The 21,861-nt window shown below is 38.0% G+C and overlaps 1 pseudogene; it reads right to left on the bottom strand.

The window, feature by feature from the left end:
* The window catches only part of LOC130855005 (uncharacterized), a 67,404-nt pseudogene extending 46,783 nt beyond the window's left edge, over positions 1-20,621 (bottom strand).
* Between the last annotated feature and the right edge of the window lie 1,240 nt (positions 20,622-21,861).

Raw genomic sequence — 21,861 nt, 5'->3', positions numbered from 1 at the left:
TTAACTGTATTTGCCAATTTGTGGCAAGCTGATTCACTGAGTTTACACATTTATTTTCTCTCCACTGACCTTGTACTTTCTCCAAAGGGGGTGGGGGTGGGGGGGAGAATGATTCAGTTTGGAAGAAAGACTAAAATGAAAAAAGGGATGCCATGTCATTGCTTTTGTTTTAGCAGGTCACATATATATAGCAGGTTTTTTATATCTATCATCTATCTATATCTATCTATCTATCTATCTATCTATCTATCTATCTATCTATCTATCTATCTATCTATCTATCCTTCTGCCTGCCTGCCTGCCTGCCTGCCTACCTACCTATCTACCTACCTACCTAAAGTGAAGATAGCACCTTCACTAATTGAGAAATCTCCCCCACTACCTTTAAAAAAGTTTTTGCTTGTTGAAATGTCTTATGTTTGATACCATTGTGATAAGTTTCTTTTGATGACAGAGTGAAGAATGTAAAATTTATTTCAATAAAATAAGTGCTATTGTAAAAATTACCAACTCTTCATAGGTGATAAAATAGTATCCACATCCTCTACCTAACAGCAGGATTTAAAAAATTATGGTCAGTAGGTTGATGCTGGCCAATAGGCCCAAAGGAAATTTGACAAGAAAAACTTCAGAGCTTTATTCCAAGTATGGACAGGGTCAAACAACATTCCCTCATAAGGTACGAAAGGAGGCTGCCTAGACAGGAGGCTGGCTTCTCTGTCATTAGAGCCCACCTTCTGTTGCAGTGATATTTGATGTAGTTTTTTGGAAGGAGGGGTAAAAATTTTCTCCCTATGCAAAGAATTTAGTAAACTCTTTCATTGTAGAAACTTCAGAAAACATTGAAAAGCACCAGCACACATACATTTGCATGCATTCACACACTTAATACACAATCCTAACCAGAGCTGTCAATGGCCAACATGTTGCTATGTATTCTACCATCTTTTTCTTGAATAGTTACTTTCACTTTTAACAAAACTGTATTGTACTGCATGTGTTTTATAAACGGCTTTTTAAATTAACAATCTAACATAAATCTATCGTGAAATATTCTTCTAGGATGGTATATTATGGCAGCTTCCTCTAAGAGCCAGAAGCCTCCGTTAACCATTCATGGTTAATGCAAATTTCTAGAGTTGTTATAGAGCCATATTACTGTGATGGTCCCAATGCTAAAGGAAGGGCAAAGGTACTGTACTGGCCAGTCCCTCGTACATAGTGGGTGTTGAGGATTTGTTGAGGATTGAGTTATATCCCTCTATTAACTCAGATTCTCCTTCTGTTTATTCTAACCACAGTCCTTAGAACAGAATGAATATACCAGTGGTGCACTGTATCCAATTAGTTAATTATTAACAAAGAAGAGACAAAACTGTGTGAGCATAAGCTTCATGAGAGCAGAGAACTTGTGTATCTTCTCACTTGTGTATCTGCAGTGCCCAGAACCATACCTGGCACATAATGGGTACTCAATACATATTTTTGAATGAATGAATGAATAATTAAAAGGTAGTTTGACTATTCTAGTTTATTCATGTACTAGATTCTGGTGTGTTTTCTTTAGTGGCAGAGAGAGTGATGGATTTTTAGTTAGTGTCCCAGAAATAATCACAGGGTATAGCTCTTGAGGGAACTTTTCCCTCTTGTGTGTCACACGTAGTACTGGTAGAAATAAATAGGAGCAGAGACACGGCTCTATTCTAGCCAGAATTCATGAAAACCCTGAGATCTATTGCTTGTTTCCATATGTCTGGTCCTACCTGTTCCTCTGTCTGGCTAAAACAATCTTGCCAAAAAAAAAAATTACACTTTTGAGCCCCAAGATCATTAGTTTGGACTTGAAATTAACATGCATTCTAAATTAAATCTGGCAATATAAAAATTTAAATATTTTGTGTATCTTTTGTCCGTTTTTAGGTTTATGAAACAAAGTCCATTTGTAGACTGAATGTATACTGACTTGGAAAACAAAATTATTGATGGCAGGAGAATCAGTTGCATTTGGTTGAGCCTCAAAGTTAAAACATGTAGCGTTAAAAAAAGTGTCGTGCTTGTTAGTTGGATTTCTGTCCTTTTATAACTTAAAAAATACAAGTTATCCTAAGAAAATGACCAAGAAATAATAGAAAATAACCACCTTGCCTCAAAAGATGTTTTACAGCAATTAGCCGAAGAAGCAGTCCTATCCTCTGTAAGACGCCCTTGTCTATTGTGTGCAGTAGGGACGGCTGTTCCTTGACCCCTCTCACTCACCTACCCCTGGCGCTTTGTTCAGGCAGCAGGGACAGAGCGGACCCCTTTGGTAAATTTAGCCTGTTGGAATAGCAAATGGAGAATGCTGTAATGCATTCACCCTTTCCTCCGTCCATCCATCAATCGTTCTATTAATCAATCAATTGAAAAGCCTGTTTAAGCATCTCTCTACAGCCCATTATCCACAGTGAGTCAAAGAAACGTGGCTCCTACACTTTGCAGCTTGTAGTTTTAGAGAAAACAACAATGGAGGTAGGAACAGAGGATAAATAGACAACAGGTAAAACACTGAGCAAGTATGTGAAATGAAAAGAATGAATAATATTAACATTGTCAATCAATTAACAGGTATTTATGGTGTGCTAATTACATGTTCATCAGTGGGCTTGGGTGCCCTACAAGTGAAGTGGCTAAAGATCAGGAAGACTTCTTATAAATCACAGTTTTAAGTAATTAGAAACTAGAGGTTTACTTTCTATTCTGTTCAAAACTTTGTGCAGGCGAGTTTATGGGGAGAGGAGGGTGTGTATTCTCTTTTTGGCATTTGTTGAAAGTAATAGAATGGCTGTGATGGGAGGGGGAGGATGTGATGGTTTAGAAAGCTGAATTTAATAATTTAAAAGTCAAACACTGCAAAGTGGAAATGGGCCTGAAAAATAGTTTTTTCAACTCTTTGCCTTCCATGTTTAATTCTGTCTAAAACATTGAGGCCTGGTTAGAGGTGCGTTTGTGTAGTAGAGGAATAAGATGATGGTTAAGCTGGCATGAGACGAGCCAATCAAGGGATGCAAATGGAAACACAGAAAGTGAGGTCTTCTTGGGTGTAATTATGACCCGAAAGAGGTTTTAGAAGCCATTCGCAAGGGTCTTGCTTCATATTTGCAAAAACTCTTAGAGGAGAAAAGGGTTAATGTAGTCAAAATCCATAGTGGAGAAGAACTCTTAGTAACAATAGTAAAAGGCTGTTCAGTGAGGAAGAAATTGTGGTAATCCAAGCAATTGATGCCCAAGGCCTGTGTTATGGATGTCTTGTTCCTTTAATTCATGTATCAGGGAAAAATCAAATCCTGATAACCTGAACTTTATTCATTTTATTTTTATTTTTATTTTTTTATTATTTTTTGGGGGGTACACCAAGTTCAATCATCTGTTTTTATACACATATCCCTGTATTCCCTCCCTTCCTTGACTCCCCACCTCCTCGAGTCCCCCCCACCCTCCCCGCCCCAGTCCTCTAAGGCATCTTCCATCCTCGAGATGGACTCCCTTTGTTATACAACAACTTCCCACTGACTATCTATTTTACAGTTGGTAGTATATATATGTCTGTGCTACTCTCTCGCTGAACTTTATTCATTTTGGACCTAAGAGTACTAAATCCTAAATCTTCATCAAAGTTTGCTGAAACTGGTATCTTGGCTTAATATATGATTAGTTCATTTTTGAAATCTCGGTAAAAGTTTAAGTAGGTACTTTTGGAGAGACTGGGTTAACTGTGGATGCTAAATGGAACGAGTATAATATTTTCAAATATTGAAGGAGGGAAGAAGACAAATCTTTTTTGACTGTCGATCCTATGGTAGTTATTGTGCTAAGCCCTCTAAAAATTATCTAATTAATCCTTATAATCCTCAAAATAAAGTAGTATTATCCCCATATTACAGACACGAAGCCTTGAAAAATCAGGTAACTAGATCCAGATCTCCCAGTCACTGAATGATAAGGAGTGGGTCTCATGACACCAAGCCACTGCTTTTCCCATGGCACCATGCTGTCTCACATAATTTAGCCTTTTTTTTGGGGGGGGGGGGGCGTTGTTTGTTTTGGTTCTCTTCTCTTTAGATATATATTAGTCCAGAGTTGGGTGAAATCAATATTTCTAATCAGTGCATTTCTCCTTGCCACAATTTATCTGGTGTACAGGCTATAATGGTTGAGTAGATTTGTAGTCTTTCCTATTTTTGGATTACAATCAGGTTACATTAGTCTCATGAAGCTATGGATGTCTAGAAAGTCTTCATGCTCAGGACCTCATAAGGAGCCAACTTGGCTAAAATCTTTAAAGCATCAAGGTTTAATAGAAAAGCAAAAGGTTTGATAGAAAAAGGTTTTCTTACCAGAGAGGACAACCTCAGAAAAGGGCTGAGGCTTCTGTCGAAGTATCTTGGACCCCATCCTGTTATTCTGAAGTCAAGTCCCAATATTAGGAATGCTAATACTGCAATCTGTACTTCCAGAGTTCTTCATAATAGACCCAGGGTTGCAATTTTCTGCTTGTATTTGTCCTGAGGTTGTGTATTCCAGAGCCTGATGACCATCTCCTTGAAGGTGCTGAAAGAGACTGCGCTTTTATTTCTGTGATATATGAAATTTTTTTCTACCACTTTATGGAAATGTAATTGTGAGGACTTTTCAATATAAGGAAGTTCTCCTGGGAGCCCTCAACTATTTGAGATGCATTTTTGTTTGTTTGTTTTTTGATGAAAATATTGATGCCAGATCACAAGATTATTGGCACACTGGCCCACAGGGATTACTTTTGGACAGAGGCAACAAGAGGCAGCCTGGATTGTGGCCACCATACAGGGGAATATGTACAAATGGGCTCTCCATGACCACAGCCTGCTGGGCTTCTATGAGTGTGAGAGGGTTCTGAGGATTCTCTTAGTTTCATACCTTTTGAGAGATGCTCAGGCATTTTTAGGGGTCTGTGTCAAAACAGAACATCACATTTTTACTTAGGATTAACAGTAACAATTACAATGGAGCAAGTGAGAACATTGAGGGGCTGGTGTTTTTCATTTTGAAGCCTAAGAAGAGCTAAAAGTTTCTCTCTGCTCTGTGCCTGGTTCTGTTAAGAGTTGTTCCAAATAATACCAACCTAAAGGAGAGCAGAGAATCAGGAAAAATAATATTTATAAACTGCATTACACCAGGCCCTTTACAAATACTACTGCATTTATTTTAGGTAATAAATATTACTCTTCTATTTTATATATTGAGAAACTGAAGCTCCAGGAGATTAAATGTCATAGAGGTAGGAAGTGTCAGGGCCATTCAGTCAAGTCTAGGTGTGACTCCAAAATGGTTCATAATGGTACCGTCCAACATGGTAGCCCTATTAGCCATTATGGCTCTTTTTTTTTTTTTTTTTTTTCCGATACAAAAGGCACAAATTTTAGCATCGATGCACACAAAACCAAGACAAAACCAAGACGAAAACCAACAAACTAGTTCCCAACTCAGGTAGACTCACCCTACAAAAACCAACAAACTGATTGGGATTGATATATATACATTACTAATAAGAAAAAATATCAAATTGTACACTAAATATATGCAGTTTATTGTATGTCAATTGTATCTCATTTTTTTTAAGAACTTTTATTGAGATATAGTTAACAGACAACAAACAGCGTATATTTAGAGTGCACAATTTGGTATCCTCATCTCCCAATTCATTCCCCCCCAACCCTCCCCGCCTTCCCCACTTGGTGTCCATATGTTTGTTGTGGCTCTTTTAATTCAAATTCAAATTAAATATAATTAAATATTCAGTTCTTAGTCAAACTAGCCACGTATCAAATGCTCATTAGCTGTATGAGGCTAGTAACTACCGTATTATACAGGGCAGATATACAATATTTCCATCATCAAAGAAAGTTCTATTGGAGAATATCTGTCTGTAATTGAGAATTCTCCTTGCATAAGTATTCATGGAAAATAACAGTAATAAAACTTCTACTTTAGTGGAGAATGGTGGGGGTAAAGGGGAAGATGGAATATGAAATTTTATATTTTGAAGACTTTATATACTTGGTATATTTTTAATGAGGAGAGTAGTTTAATTGTAGATATGTTTCTGTAGTATAAGTTAAACCAATAGTAGTAATAATATCTAATTGTCTAATATTTCTTATGTGGTAGGTACTATTCTAAATTTGTTTCATATATAAACTCATTTAATCCTCAGACAGTCCTGCAAAGTAGATGCCATTATTATCTCCACTTTATAGATGACGAAACTGAGGCACAGTGAGGTTAAACAATTTTCCAAGATTATCAGATAAGGAAAAACAGAACCAGGATTTCAACCATAGCTTGGCTTCAGATACTGAGTGTCTAATCATTATTCCAGACAAGAATATTTTATAGGCTTACTTAGGAGAAAGTTGTGAGAGTAAGTTGCTAATTAGAAATGAAGGCACAAAAAACAGTACATCGTTTTTAAAAAAGAACAGCCTGAGTTGGTGGGAATGTAAATTGATACGGCCACTATGGAGAACAGTATGGAGGTTCCTTAAAAAACTAAAAATAGAACTACCATATGACCCAGCAGGCCCACTCCTGGGCATATACCCGGAGGAAACCATAATTCAAAAAGATACATGCACTCCAGTGTTCACTGCAGCACTATTTACAATAGCCAGGACATGGCAGCAACCTAAATGTGCATCAACAGAGGAATGGATAAAGAAGATATGGTACATATATACAATGGAATATTACTCAGCTATAAAAAGGAACAAAATTGTACCATTTGTAGAGACATGGATAGACCTAGAGGCTGTCATACAGAGTGAAGTAAGTCAGAAAGAGAAAAACAAGTATCGTATAATTTTGCTTATATGTGGAATCTAGAAAAATGACACAGATGAATTTATTTGCAAAGCAGAAATAGAGACACAGACTTAGAGAACAAAAGTATGGATATCAAGGTGGGAACCAGGGGTGGGATGAATTGGGAGATTGGGATCGACACATATATGCTACTATGTATAAACTAGATAACGAATAAGAACTTACTGTATAGCATAGGGAGCTCTACTCAGTGCTCTGTGGTGACATAGATGGGAAAGAAATCCAAAAATGAGGGGATATATGTATACGTATAGCAGATTCACTTTGCTGTACAGCAGAAACTAACACAACATTGTAAAGCAACTATATGCCAATGAAAATTAAAAAAGAAAAAAGAACAGCCTGAACCAGACAATACTTCCTTTTGTGTGCTATGTGTGTATGTATGTAATGTATGTATGTATGTGAAGTAAATATTATATGTGTATAAAATACATATTATATATATATAGACACACATAAATTTCCACCTTTATGGAGCCAACAAGTCAGATGTAGTGTTGTTCATGGCAAGTAAATGAGATAGAAAGCAGAGGCTATTATAACTGGAGAATGGCAAATACTATATAATTAACTCTTGGTAAAATTTATTTTCCTCACCTGCTTCAACAATAAGTAAAAGAGAGAAATAATGGTTAAGAGCAAACCCCACATGGGCTAACCTTAATATTTTTGTAAACTAGATTTACAAGGTTTGCAAAGTAGTTTTAAAAGTTCTTCAGCGTGTTTCAGAAAAATTCTGGAATGAGGGGTTCTACTTTGACTTGCAGTACTTAAATCAAATTCCTGTTACCTCTGTGTATAATTTGTGCACTTGAAAGCTTTAAATTATTTCATAATCTGTGTATCTAATGCATTCCCAAATGGTGTTCTTTTACCTTCCATCTCAGTTAACCTCACAGAAGACAGTAGTGGTCCTGGACAGGGACTTTGTCCATATTGGGGGCATTGCCATTTCATGCATCGAATGGCTCTTTTGATATTTTACTGGTTGGGTGTTTTAGTTTTGTGAATATAGTTTGTGTTTTATGTAAATATAGAAATTACTTAGAAGGTGTTGGCACTTATGCTTATAATTTTTAAATTAAGAATAATAATATGGAAAAGTAAATTAAATTTGCATCAATAAGTCCTTTAGTTCTCAAGTGGATTCAATTTAAAACAGCTTGTTTTGTAATATTTTAGCTAATGAGTGGCTTTTAAAAGGCTTTAGTATAGGAAACTTATAGCTTAAAAAAATGGATATGCAGATAATATTTTCAGTGTAGTTTGGTGTGACTTTCTAAATTAAGATGTTAGCCATGAAATTAAAACTCTCATTTGCTTTTTGATGGTAGCTAAGGGTCAACAAATTGGCATGTGATGTGAGAACACATTACTTTGATGACCATATCTAAAAATTCCCTTACCTTTGTGATGGTTATAATCTTACCTGTCTTCCCCATTGGAATGCCCACTATAGATACATATTTGTAAGCCAACTGTAAATTCTTCAATGTAGAGTAATATGGGACAGAGAATATTTGTTTCACAATTATTCAGACCAATATCCATTTTCCTCAAGAATATATATGTAGTAAAATACACTGAATATTACATATAGGAATGTGGCAATTTGATTTTTTTATGTTTGAGCCATAATTTCAGTGTTGGAAAAGACTTAGAGGTCAACTAGCCCACTGCTCTCAGAAGTTTTAGCCTGGCAGAGCTAAGCCTTGAGCCTCAGCTCTCTCTCTCCAGGAACCATCAACCAGCCAACTTTACCTCATTTTGTTCATTTTTTTACCTGATCTTGGGTGCACCAAATCTTGATTTAATAAACATTTAAACCATTTGAGAAATAGATTATCTTGCTCTGCTTAGCTACTGCAATCAAATGTATACTAAGTTTCTTGTGTATATCATCCATGTAGTGCTATGAATACATGGAACCGCAGAATTAGAAGGGACCTTAGAGATTATCTAGTTCAGTTTCCTTGGGTTTCAGATGGAGAAAATGAGAAGTTAAGAGACTGGTTCAAGGCCACCCAGCTAGTCAACAGCACATTTGAATTCCTACTCTAGATGACCTACCCTCAAGTCTGGTCCTCTTATTCTATATTATTTCCAGTGCAGTGTACATCTCATTGGGGATGGTCAGGTGTTCAAACAAGAATCCAAACATTGCCGAGGCTCAGTGACTCTTATTCTAGCTGCCTTGTGGGTGATCAGGATGGTGACAAAGAGCAAATAGTTGCCAAAGAATCATGAATAAGCTCAGCTTGGAATAAATTTGGTATGCAAATGACAGGGATGGTTGTAAATGAAAAAAAAAAAAACTTTAAAAAATTTTAAATTCAGTTATAAAGCACTTGGGGTCAGGCACACCATTTAGGAAACTGACATTCTCCACAGTGTCTCATTGCTTTGGACTTGGGGCTTTGATAACGTCTGTGAAGAATAAAGGCAAGAGGAAAGATGGCTGCAGACAAATGAAAACCTGAGCTGTGTCCTGAGAGTTTTAGGTAATCCAGGCTCATAATTTGATTTGAGAAGAGCTACTCCAGGCTACTGTGTAATTATAGAAGCATTCACTCGGCTGGCTCCTGTTGACTTCATCACGTTCTACTTCATTGCCCTTTATGCTAAAGCCCCTGTTGATGAGAGGGCGGAAACAGTCAGTACAAATAAAGCAATTAGCAGGTGGGGAATGCTACCACTGTTTAAGGATAACATCCACTCTTTATTGGTACTTATTAAGTAGATGTCTAGAGCTTAGAGATGAAGGAAAATATTGCAAACCACAAAATGAGAAGGAGGGTGGGAACAAAAAAAATATGTGAAAAATTAGACCGATGTATCTATTTTGTATTCTACAAATCTAATCACAAAGGCTAGTTTTAAAAATATCAAACCTCCAATCTATTCATCGTCTAGTGAGTTACATTCTCATGTAAAGTTCATGCATCTTCTTTTACTATGTGTATTAACTTGAAAAATATTGTTAACAGTTACTGTGTTCAAATGAGAAGAGGGTTTTGAGTTTGGTTGTAGTTAAACCCTCCAGCAGGGGGAGTTAGGATAATTAGCAAACCTCTTCGACAGGGTCCTGACATCCAGAGCACAGATTCACAGACACTACTGGCAGAGTTGAAAATGCCCCCGTAGACAAGGATATAATGGGCAAAAGGAGAAAAGCAAGAACACTTGAAATCTTAGGACAGGATGTTGGAGGTGGACAAGAAAACTAGGATACAGGCTTTCTACCACCCTCCATTTGCAGAGTAAGCCATGCACTCGGGTTCTCTGTTTGATTATCTGAAAATAGGGATAATAAATATCTATCCATCCAGAATGCTATAATTCTCATTTCTCAATGAATAGCATTGTTCTTCTCGCTCCAGCCTTATTTTGAGTGTCTGAGTAGTACGGTGGAGTGTAAATAATTGTCGTTTATCTCAGAGCAGCACGAAGAAGATGCCCTCTGCGTTTGATCTGAGACATGGAAAAGATTCATGCATCCTCTCGAGACTAGGAATGGTAGTATTTTAGAAATGTGGCAAATAGCAGTGCTTTTGGTCCTTGAATGTCTCATCCATTAAAGCTCTGCTGGCAACTTCAGCTAGCTAAGCTGGACATAGCTTCCTATTTGAATAGCAGATTTCCAGCTAGTCAACTTAAAAGTGTGGAAGTTTGCAGAAAAATCAATATCTCTTTCCTCTACCTTAGACAGTGATGGGAGGGTACTATGGACAGAGATTTGTATAGATATCCAGAGAGACAAATTTTTATAGTGCAGTTGCTTGTTTAATGGGTTAGTAATTGATAATCGCAAAGTTAAATCTTTATCCTCATCCTAGGAAAACTATAGTTTCTATTAGGATATATTTTTAGCTTTCACTGTTATACACTCTTCCTACTTTTCATCCTTCCATCACTTAGTAGCCACCTGAGGCAGAACCAGAGGGTCAAAAGTGAAATCTCTTGGGTGATGATACTGAGATGCATACTTATTTCATCCTCTGACAGAAACCCCAGGACTTGAATAGGACAGGACAGTATTTCCGTCAGGCTAAGTGTATAAAAATTATCCTCCCCAGGTCTTCCCAAGCATTATGCAGGAGGAGGTCATTATGTAGACAAAGCAAGGAAAGATAACTTCCAGAAGCTGCAAAATATTGAGCACTTTGCATTAGCATCTTTGTTACCTTTGGTGATGCTAGTAAATATAGAAATATGCATATCATGAATTTTCTTTTGAAAAGTATACATTGTATATTTAAAATGTTTCATTCAAGGATCACCATTGTGCTTAGAAACTTACTGGCAACTGAATCTTGGATACTCCAAAATATTAAAATACTCACATGAAAAATATTAAGCCATAATTTCATAAATTACACAGTTTCCACCTGTGTCCTCTCTTGTCATCATTAGCATCTTCACAATTGCCACTGTTCCTTGATTTGTTGTGGTGCTTCATATTTTTGAAGGCATTTTCATAGTCGTGAACTCAATTCTTCTCAACAACCTTGTGAATTTGGCAGGTGAGATAATATCATGATTCTACAGATAAAGAAACAGACACTGATATTCTGTGACCCACTCAAGCTGGGCACAGTTTGGAGCAGTATACAAGTGTTTGGGACAGTGATCTCCACCTGTTGTTGGTTCAAAGGTACAAATGCAAGAAACTGGAAATCCTTTTCAGCAATTATTCAGCCCATTGGAAATGATCAGTTTTTCATCAAAAGATGAGTAGAGCAAAAGATTCATGCATCCTCTTGAGACTGGGAATATTGGTAATTTAGAAATGTGGCAAATGTCAGAACAGAATACAAAGAATATGATTCATCTTTTCATCCCTCCCCATTCTCACCACCACATTTTTCTTGTTGAGTCAGGTTAAAAAATAAAGTAATGGGCAAATCTGGATAGTTGTCATAGGGCTGAAAGGTTTGTGACCCTCACTGCTTAAACCTATAAGCAGGGCTTCAAAAGCAACCACTGGCAATGCCTTTTTTCTCTAAGACCTCATCTTCCTCCAAAAAATAAGAACCCAGTTGTACTTACAGGGAGGCTGTCAGGAATGTTTAGCTTTGGCAAATCCATAGGCACACCATTTCTGTTGTCTAGTTTATCTCCTGCAGCCGCTACTCCTAATAAACTCCTTTTCCTCTGCACAGTGAAATGAACTTCACTGTTCATCAGTTCAGTTTATACTTGATGAAAACTTTCCTGAGAACATACCCATCCACAGTTTGAAGGGCTGAACAAAATGACTGTTTTTAAAACAGCTATTTCAGTCTCTAGTATTTGTAAAGGTCCAGGGCAGTTAAAGAGAAGAGTAATGAATGCAGACTTGTGCTAATGAAGGAAAGTAACCAGGATACCCACAATGTGCCTCAGACATAGGTTCTCCAACTCACAGTGACCCACCTGGATGCCTTTTAGGGTTTCTTTCCCTCCTGATGGTAGCCTGAGGCCTCTTTGGGTCTGGCCTGAGGAAGCCTAAATGTATTATCTCCTTAACAGATAATCAGCAGTGGACCACAAATGATGATTGATGCTTCCGTGTTGCCTGGAGCCTCTGCACCTGATGCCATTTGAAACTCCTACAGGAAATGCTGGGCATCCTATTCCAGGGTGTCCTTGGAGCCAGTGACAAATTCCTTTTGCTCGCTCAAAAGGCACACTTCCTTTTGTTTTGGGTGGTCTGTCCAATGCCCAGATTTGAAAGTGTTTAAAGGGAGAATGAAGAACATTTAAAAATTCACAAGTAAAGTACTTTAGAGTTGATAGAACTTGGTGTTGATAGCATAATGTGGAAGTAGCATGATTCTCTATTTACTGTGAGCATTTGGTGACAAGCAGGCCTGATGGGGGATATTGATAGCACCTTCCTTCCCTCTCTGAAGCAGCCAGTTCCGACCAGCTGTTTAGGCCTGTTTCTGACTCAGCAAGTTGTTCCTTTTAGATCCTGTTTTCAAGGCGGTCTCTGATGGTATATGGAGGACACGTTTTTCTCTGCTGGTCCATGTGTCTGTACAGTCATTGGCCTCTCGGAGACTCCAGGTTAGAGGTCTTTATAGCCTCAACAGCCTTTTTGAACCAGTTGTAAAGTACATACCCCAACTGGCTTGTAAAAGCAGTACATCTAATCGCATAATGCCTCTATAATGTGGTTTTTTAAATTAAGTGACCCACAGGATATTAATCTGGTGGTAACAACTCCCAAGGGATGCAGCACTGGCAAACACTTCAAGAGCAGCTAGTACTACTATTAAATGTGATGTTCATTTCATCTGAACATATGGAAATAAAAACAAGTCATGGGAGAACTTCAGTGCTCTGTACATGCTATATTGTTCATAAACCTGTCATAAATAAGTACCTCTTAAAAAGAAACCAATTAATAAATGTGCATTGAATTACAAAGTTTAAATATTCCATAATATGGGATCTCTCCCTGCCCCCTCCACCCACATTCCCACCCCTGCCAGGGCCCCCTTGTTATTCAAGCTGTTATAATATTTTCCACTGTGTGGCACATCTCTGTTTTGTTGATTGAGTTATTTGGTTGGTTTGGCTGCTTAAAAAAAATGGAGAAAAAATCTGTAACCTATAAAATGCATCTTCTTTCTTCCTTTGTCTGTGTATTAGAGTCTGGCTTGGCACTAGGGCTCCACCTCAGACCTCCCACCAAGAGTATGTCATATTTCTATATGCTTGTGCATGTTCAGTTCTACCTCTTTTGAAATGATGCCCAAAACCAAGCAATGTTTACATAAGTAAAAGGGAGTTTCACTTTTATGCTGTAATTTCTGCACGGAGCAGAGTTTTCCTAGCTATACCTTGTACTTTGTTCATGGGTGAACTTCTATTTTTGTAATGTGATGGTTTTATCCAGCTTTGACAACAGATTTCTTTAGGAGATTACACACCTGGAATTAACTTCTTCTGCCAAGAATTACAGTGCACCTGGAAGTACTAAATCATTTTTATCTATGTTTTAGAAGCTTTTCATAATAAAATTGCATATTTTGAACTTGACCTGTCTCTTGAGGAGAAGCTTAAGGGCCAGAGTTGGGTAGGTATGTATACGCTGGTGTTATGAAGTAAATATATCCAGGATGTGTTTACTTCTCACCAGTCAGACACTTGCTACCTGAACACCATCTCCCTGAGTATCTTGCTTCTTAAATGACTCTGCTTACTGCATAACATATGGAAATGTGAGTATGTACTTTCAGCAGATTATTTGCTATGTTTACACCTGTTCTAACACTAATCCCCATTAATATTTGATATAGTTCTCAACAGGTTTAAGTAGATGTCAGACACCATGTCTATTGCGTATGTGTTGGACATGATATACACAAGGAGAATGATAAAGAAGTGCTTTTAGGAATTTCTTTCCTGAAGACATTTTTGTTAACTAGACTTAAGTATTTTGAGAATGTGAAATACTTTCTGTGAGTATAAATGCCACCAAAATGCAACATCAGTTAATTAAAAAAATTGGGAGTTTATTATACCATCAGTTTTGCGACCTATGATATTTTCTGTCTGTTGTGAAACTGTTGATAAGATCTTGTGAGGTACAACTGCGCGACTGTCCTCAAGAGATTCAGAAATATGAATTGGAAAACTTTTTACAAATTCATGCCAACACATCAGAAAGATAGTATACTGTGAGTGATAGAAATTACATAAATGATTTCTTTGGTGGAGGAGGCACAGGGGGACAGGTATAGGAAATTTAGAGGAAACAAAATTCCCTTTAAGTTTTTCTATAAGCATTAGATCTCCCATTTTTGGCATGAAACCTGAATATGCTCTAGTTTTCCTTGACATGAAGTCATATGAGTAGAATAACAAACACTTTTTATCCTTAGGCATCCTTGCCCTGCTATGTTTGGTTTACCTGAAGTTTGCCAAACTGGTTCTGCTTATTCTTGTCAAACAAGGATAATTTCTTCTCTTGGTTGTCTCTGATGTAGTATCAGCATTTTAAAAGCCAAAAGTTGCCATAGTGACAAATTATAGGTGTATAAACATTTATTCTTTTTAGACAAAAACTCTGTAAGATTAAGAAAAGGAATAGAAAGATATGGATAAACCAACACATTTATTTTAATGGATTTTGTTTTTCAGGCAACATAAGAATGATACTGTAAATGATGTAAATGATGTCTAGTTAAAAAAAAAAGGAGTATAGGTAAAACAAAATTTAGATACATTAAAATAGATCTGCTACCAAATTCAAACATAAATAATGAATTTCACAAATTACTATTCTCTGTAGTTGTGGTTTAATCTTACATGAATGTGACTAAATTCTACCCCAGGTATAGATAAACTCATTATGTCCTTTAAGTAGTTCCAATTTCCTGATAACCAGCAGTCAAATCGAAGAACAAGTAGAATTAGTAGCCAAGTCTAATAAACGACTGGGAAAAATTGTATCTGTCTCATCCTTCTGGTTCCCACACACTCTGGTTACATCATTACTTAGCCTGTAAACTCGGAGGCCAATTGGGCTCCAGAGTTTGGGTCAGGTGACCAAAACATCAAAATGCGTCTGAAACTCTACCCTAAAGATGGGGTTTCAGCAGGGGCCTCTGGATAGCTGACTCCTCTGCGGCTGCTGTGCAATTTTCGTATTTTATTTCACCTTTGCTTTCAGGCTTAGCTCTTGGTCCCACAGATTGATGGCTGAAGCGAACTTGTTGATGTGGGTTTTTCTGTGCAGGTGTGTGGGCAAAATTATTTCCTGTACCACATACTACACTCAGTTATGTAATAGCTTAAAAGAAAAACAACCATGGGATGTTTCCCTATGAATTGGTTTTCCTCAGCAGAGAGAATTCTAATGCCTTCCTTTTCCTTTTATCTTTTTTTGGTTTGCTTTTGAAGTGTTTTGGGTTTTATTTTGTCTTTAAAAATAATTTAATGTCTAAATCCACAGAACTCAAAAGCCAAGTATATCAGGTCCACTGGATGCAGTAACCTATGATGGAGCTGAAATGCTGTGCTCCTCTTAAAGGAACGGAATGTGTAACTCTATCACCTTGCTAAGGTTTCACAGGGCACGTATAGTGATGACAACAGCTACTTGTTTTCTGCAGATGTAGAAAGGCATTTTTTTACACGTGCAGGAAGGAACAGAAAACCTGGTCTTAGGGGACAGGTGAGTGAGTTACCTTGCAAGAAATAAACCAAATAATCCTTAAAGTTGTGGTAACACATATACAGAGCTAAAAGCTTGACACATCTGTACACAAATGTATTTTTATGTTCAGGTTTACATTTCTCTTGATTGCTACAATAGGTGCTGCGAACACTTCTGGCTGAGAATTTGTTCTTAACTTCCTTGAAGTAAAATCAGAAATGGAAAATCCGCTGGAAAATGTCCTTGATACATTGTTATCAGGTATTCAGAGATGCCTCCAGGAGGCAGGGATGATACACTAAAGAAGGAGGAAACTCAGGTGAAAATTAATTTTGTCAAAAAACAAGCCAAACAAAACAAATTGCTCTCTTGAGCCATTCTTCTTGGATCAAAGGGTTACATATAAAATATATTTCATGATTTATACAGCAAACATTACTATGCATCAAATATTATGCTAGATTGTAGGGATACTAGAAGGCAGTGGGGAAAATAATGATGATGATGACAGCTAGTATTTATGAAATGCCTGCTGTATACACATTGTACTAGGTACTCCACCGCATTTATCCTAATCCTTACATTAATCCAGAAAGGTAATTATTATTACCACCCCCCTACCCCTTTACAGAGGAGAAGCTGAGGATCAGAAAAGTTCAATGATTTGCTCAAGATCATGCAACTGTTTTGTGGTGATCCATAGAGATAAGATTCCAACCTACATCTGATTTAATCTGGGACCTCTGTCCTTAACCACTATCTCACATCGCCTGCCTGTACAATTCTTTGTCCTTATAGCACTTTTATTGATAATATTGAGGTGGAATAAACCAGATGAAATTACAGGTGTTAAAACATTAACAGGACTAAGTGCTTGAGGAAAGTGAAAGTTTCATGGAAGAAATGGTTCAGGTTAGAAAAGTGTTGAGGAGACGCATCTACAGCAAGCAAAGCCGAGGAAGAGAGTGGGTGGTAGATGGATATTTGGTTATCTTTTCCCCTGCAGGTAATCCCTCTAAAATAACTCATAACTGCTTTTATCCTGGAAAGCTATCACTGAAGGGACTAAGACAGAGCAAACTCCCGTCCCTACGGGTGCCTGCCAAATAAAGTAACTAGGTGCTCACATATTTTCCAGTACAAGTGCTTCATTATTAATTCATGGTCCAGGTCCTTGGTACGTGCTGTTACTAATATTAGGTTTCAGCAGAGAATAATGAACAGGAGCCCTGAACTGGATGTCTTAACATTTTTTAAACAATGTTTGCAGTGCTAAATTCTATTTCTAGCTTAATTGGGGTCTTTACGTAAACAAGAGGAGGGCTCTGTCCAGGCTGTTGGAGGCATAATTTTCCCACAGCTTAGCCACAGGAAGGGTAAGAGTCAGCATGATTAAGACCTGGTGGAAGGTTATGCAGGCAGGGATTTCCACCCTTAGATCTAGCTTATTCTTCTTAAGTCAGACAAGAAAAGGAGAGTCCTCCTGAGTTCAAATTCCAGCTAGAACCTCTGGACCAGCTCCTTGCTTTGAAACTGTATTCCATCAGCAAAGAAGAAAGCAGGTCTTGCTCTGGTGGGGAAATGGTCCCCTACAAGTGGCCCCCAGAGCAGGGCCCACTTATTCAGTAGGCACAGTGTCCATAAGCCCACGGTACTTTTAGTGGCTCACATAAATGTTTTCACTTGAATTCCATTTAAAACAAGAAGAAAAAAATGGACATGATGTTGAATATATGATGATGAATCCAGCTTGGTTTATATCCATCTTTATACAGCACAGTCGTCAAGTATAACTTTTAATTAGTCTCATGAAGGCAGGGAGCTGGGAGGGCAAAATGCTCACGAAAATATTCATGTGGTCCTGCCCCAAAGAGGCTACATACCAGTGGCACTGGGTGTGTGTGGCGGTGCTAAACACACAATTATTTCCTTAGACGTGATTTCGTTCTTCCTTACTATTGTTTTCTCACTGTAAATCTTACTGAGAGTGAGTCTTTGAGGGGAAAAAAATAACTATATGTGTTAATAAGCACATTAACATCACCTTTCCTCTGGGTTCCCAACAGTGCCCTGACTGGCATAGAATTAGTATTCAATATTTAGTTGCGTATAATTCAAATTGACTTAAAGAATATCATGTTGATGTATTTATTCATTAAGTGCAACAGCTATTTAGTGCCAGCCTTGTGTCAGGTAGTGACTGTACTCAGTGTTAGAGATGACAGTGGGAAATAAGCTTCAGAGAAGGGCAATGAGAAGAAACACACAAAAATGACATTTTCAAGGAGTAGTAGGTTAGTAAAAATAAGGTGAAAGAAATCTCTGATTTCCATTTGAAAAATGTGTCAACCTTCTAATTAAAATAGATTTCCTTCTGTGGCATTGAGATATAAGCTAAATCAGTCATAAATACCTGAAATGGAGATACAGCATTGTATTTGGTAGTTAAGATTTTTGAGCTATTTAAAAAAAAAAGATGTTTAATTAAAATTAAAACGTGGTTTGATGGGAATGGCTTAACTTACCTGACTGTGGTGATTGGCTGTCCAAGCACAAAGAATTGGTGAGTGTTGTTTCTGTGAAGGGGCTAAAGTCACAGCTGGCCGTTTTCTCCTTGCTGTTGTTGGACCTACTAGGATTCATGTTCGATTTTCGAGATTCAACTGATAGAAGAATAAGTTTTAATAGGGGCTGTCTGAATCACTGGGCTTTAAGCAAGCACGCAGCTCTACTCACTTAGGTCTCATAACGAGACTTCAGGCAACATATGGATCTTGCCTGGCCCGTTCATGTAACAGACATTTATTGAGCCCCTACTATGTATCAGGCTCTGTGCCTGTTTGGTTTACAGAAAAGATCAAAATAGACCACTCCCCTCCCCTCATGGGATTTACATTGTGGTTGGAGAGGGACAGATAAAAAAATTTAAATAATGAACAAGGTAATTGCAGGTTTCTGTAGTACTATTCCAGTGGATATCTTTTATTTTGGCTTTTTGATAACAGCAACCCAATTTTTCCCAACATAGGGTCTTGGCAGACAATCTGTCAAGGTATCCTACCTTTCTCTAGCTATAAAATGAGCATGTAACCCAAGTTTGACCAGTCAGGATCTCTCTTCTGGAGATTCAAGGGGCTGGGTGTTGATACCATGGGCATGTGGCCAGATTCTGAAAAAAGGCCGCCATTGATATCATGGAGTAATGAACAGCCATAATGGACTGCCTTGTGAGTTAAGGGTAACTCTTGCTTTAGTTTGCCAATGATAGTCCCGAGTTATTACATTATGTTGACCCTAAATTCCCTTCACCTGGTTCCCCCTTTATGGAAATCAATAGGTATGACTGAGAAGAAGAATTTAAGCATAGACCATGGGATGATTGGATCAGCATGGCATAGTGGAAAGAGCTTGGGGGTTGCACAGATTTGGGTCCCAAATAAAGCTTTGTCAAAGGCTAGTTGTGTACAACGTGAGGAGTTATTGTGAGGTTTAAATCTAGGGGGCCTAATGTGTATATGCCCACAAATGTCAGCTCCTTTCCCTCACCTGCTTCTACTCTATACCCACCCTGCTGTTCCACACTGTCTTCATCATTGCTATGTTGCCAGATAGGCAGGAAATTTAAAACAATGTGCAATAGCAACTCTAGGAAAAGAGAGGAAATAGAAAGAATTGGAAGACAGTCTAGTGAATCCTCAGCCAGCTCCTCCCCTCTGCAGATACTGTCGGCTCGGAACTGACCATGGACCGGAAATTCAAACACTGGCCCGGTCTGTGGCTCCTGAACTCTGCCTGGCACGAACGCTTCTGTTTCAGCACATCTGTGATTGCCGTATCACCAGCATTTGCAGAATGGAGGATTAATTTTATTGTGCATTGGATCAGCAGATCTGGTGACATAATATTGCACGACGAAGAAGGATTACTCACCAGTTTCTGGATGCTGCATTTTTAGAAACTACTCCACTTAACGATAAGTGTTGGATCTAACAACTTCCCCCTTTTCCTCACTCCCACTCTCCAATCACCCAACCAACAAATATCACTTAATGCAAAAACCAGCTCTCTTGGGACCAGATGGATACAATTTTTCTTCAGGATAAAATTCTGGATATTCCCCCAAAGCAAAGGTTTTATTATACTTCGTCACTTATTAAAAACAGATGTGTCATGTTTATAATGATGGCTCCAAGCACTTTTTTTCTCCTCTGGGTTTATGGAAAGCAATTTGCATAGGGTAAAATAATATAGTATTTGTGAGTCATTTCTGAGGAAAAAATAGGAAAATTATATAGTCTGCAAGCCAGACAGGGCTCATGGTCATAAGGAAATATGGCTACATCCCAGGGCAAACAAAGAGGAGACCTTGTTTCTATTCCCTTCAGATACCACTCAGGGTTTTGACTTATCATCTTTTCACCTGTGACCTGTATTTGCAGGAAAGGGAACTCAGAGACAGTCTCGTATCCAGGTCTAGAGGATAGCGGAGCTCAGCTGCACGCAGCATCTTGTTATTTCCCTACCTGCCACTGAGCCAGTGCTATTTCCCTTACCTGGTGTCTCTCTCCATGCGCTTTTTAAAAATGCTCATTTAGGCTATTGCAGAGTCTTGTTGTTCCTCCAGGTAGCATATCTTAAAAACTATTTCTTCCCTTCTCTATAGCCTCGGCTTTGTCGATTCCTCTGTCATTTCTACTTTGCAATGGTTAACCAGTTGTTGGGCTCCTGTGTCTCAGTTGGCTGCGGAGTAAGGAGTGAGTAGGGCACTGTGGATAAATGTAAAAATGTGTGTGTGTGTGTTTGTGTTGGAGGAGAGTCCTTTATTGTGTGCTTATTATATGCCAAGCATTGCTCTAACTTAGTTTTTAGAGTTTGTTACATTTCATTTTCACAGCAGCTGTATGAGGTAGGAGTTTGGACAGGACCTATATTTAAACCCTGCTTTACCATTTATTTGTAGAAATATGTAAGCTTAGAGGTAGACAGTATCCATATTTGTATGGTTCAAAAAACTGCTTTATCTCTTATATAGCCAGGGAAATTAAAAAAATATTTCGAAAAGTATTCTGTCAATTTGTCTTATATTCAAAGCTCTGATGACCAAACTAGATATATGCCATATTCATTTTTTAACAGCACAAAGTACAAAGAAAGTGATCAAAAATATACAAACTGCTCTCATTTAGTCTATGCAAGCAGCGGACAGTAAAATATAATGGTCTACTTATTCTGCTGTGATTGACAGCCAAACCTGAGAGCAATTTGTGCTCTGATCAGATAGCAGGGTTTCTCCCATAACCTTGAGGTCCAAATCTCACTGCCCTTTATTGTGAAATTATCTGCCCTTTGACCTTTTGGAGAGCCTGGGACCCACATCTTCTAAAAGTCTCCCCTCGACCCTCCACTGACGTGTACAGTAAATGACTGATTGTCTCTATTCTACCACCATGGTAGATACAGAGAAATACCTAACTCATTTTAGCAAAACTTATCCTAATTGGAACTATAATCAAAGGTTACTGGAATGCTCCAGAAGCTTACCTGGAGACTTGAATTTGGTGTCTTTTGAAGTTTTGGTAAAATAAGTGGTACCTTCTTTGTGCTTGTATTTTCTTTCCTTCCAAAGGGGGAATGAGGAAGGAAAAAAAAATTGAAAGGAAAGCTGAAGCACCTCTTTTTGCACAATCTTCGCTTCTCTCTTTCTCTGTAGCAGAAAGTGACACGGGGCTGCTGGGCTGGTTCAGGGGGTTATGCACATAAAGTCCTTGTCACCTGCGCTATTTAAAGTGGAATGGAAAAGTGCAGTTGAA

The sequence above is a fragment of the Hippopotamus amphibius genome, chromosome 6 (assembly GCF_030028045.1).
Source record: "Hippopotamus amphibius kiboko isolate mHipAmp2 chromosome 6, mHipAmp2.hap2, whole genome shotgun sequence".
Lineage (NCBI taxonomy): Eukaryota > Metazoa > Chordata > Mammalia > Artiodactyla > Hippopotamidae > Hippopotamus > Hippopotamus amphibius.
This window is presented reverse-complemented; position numbering and strand designations above follow the sequence as displayed.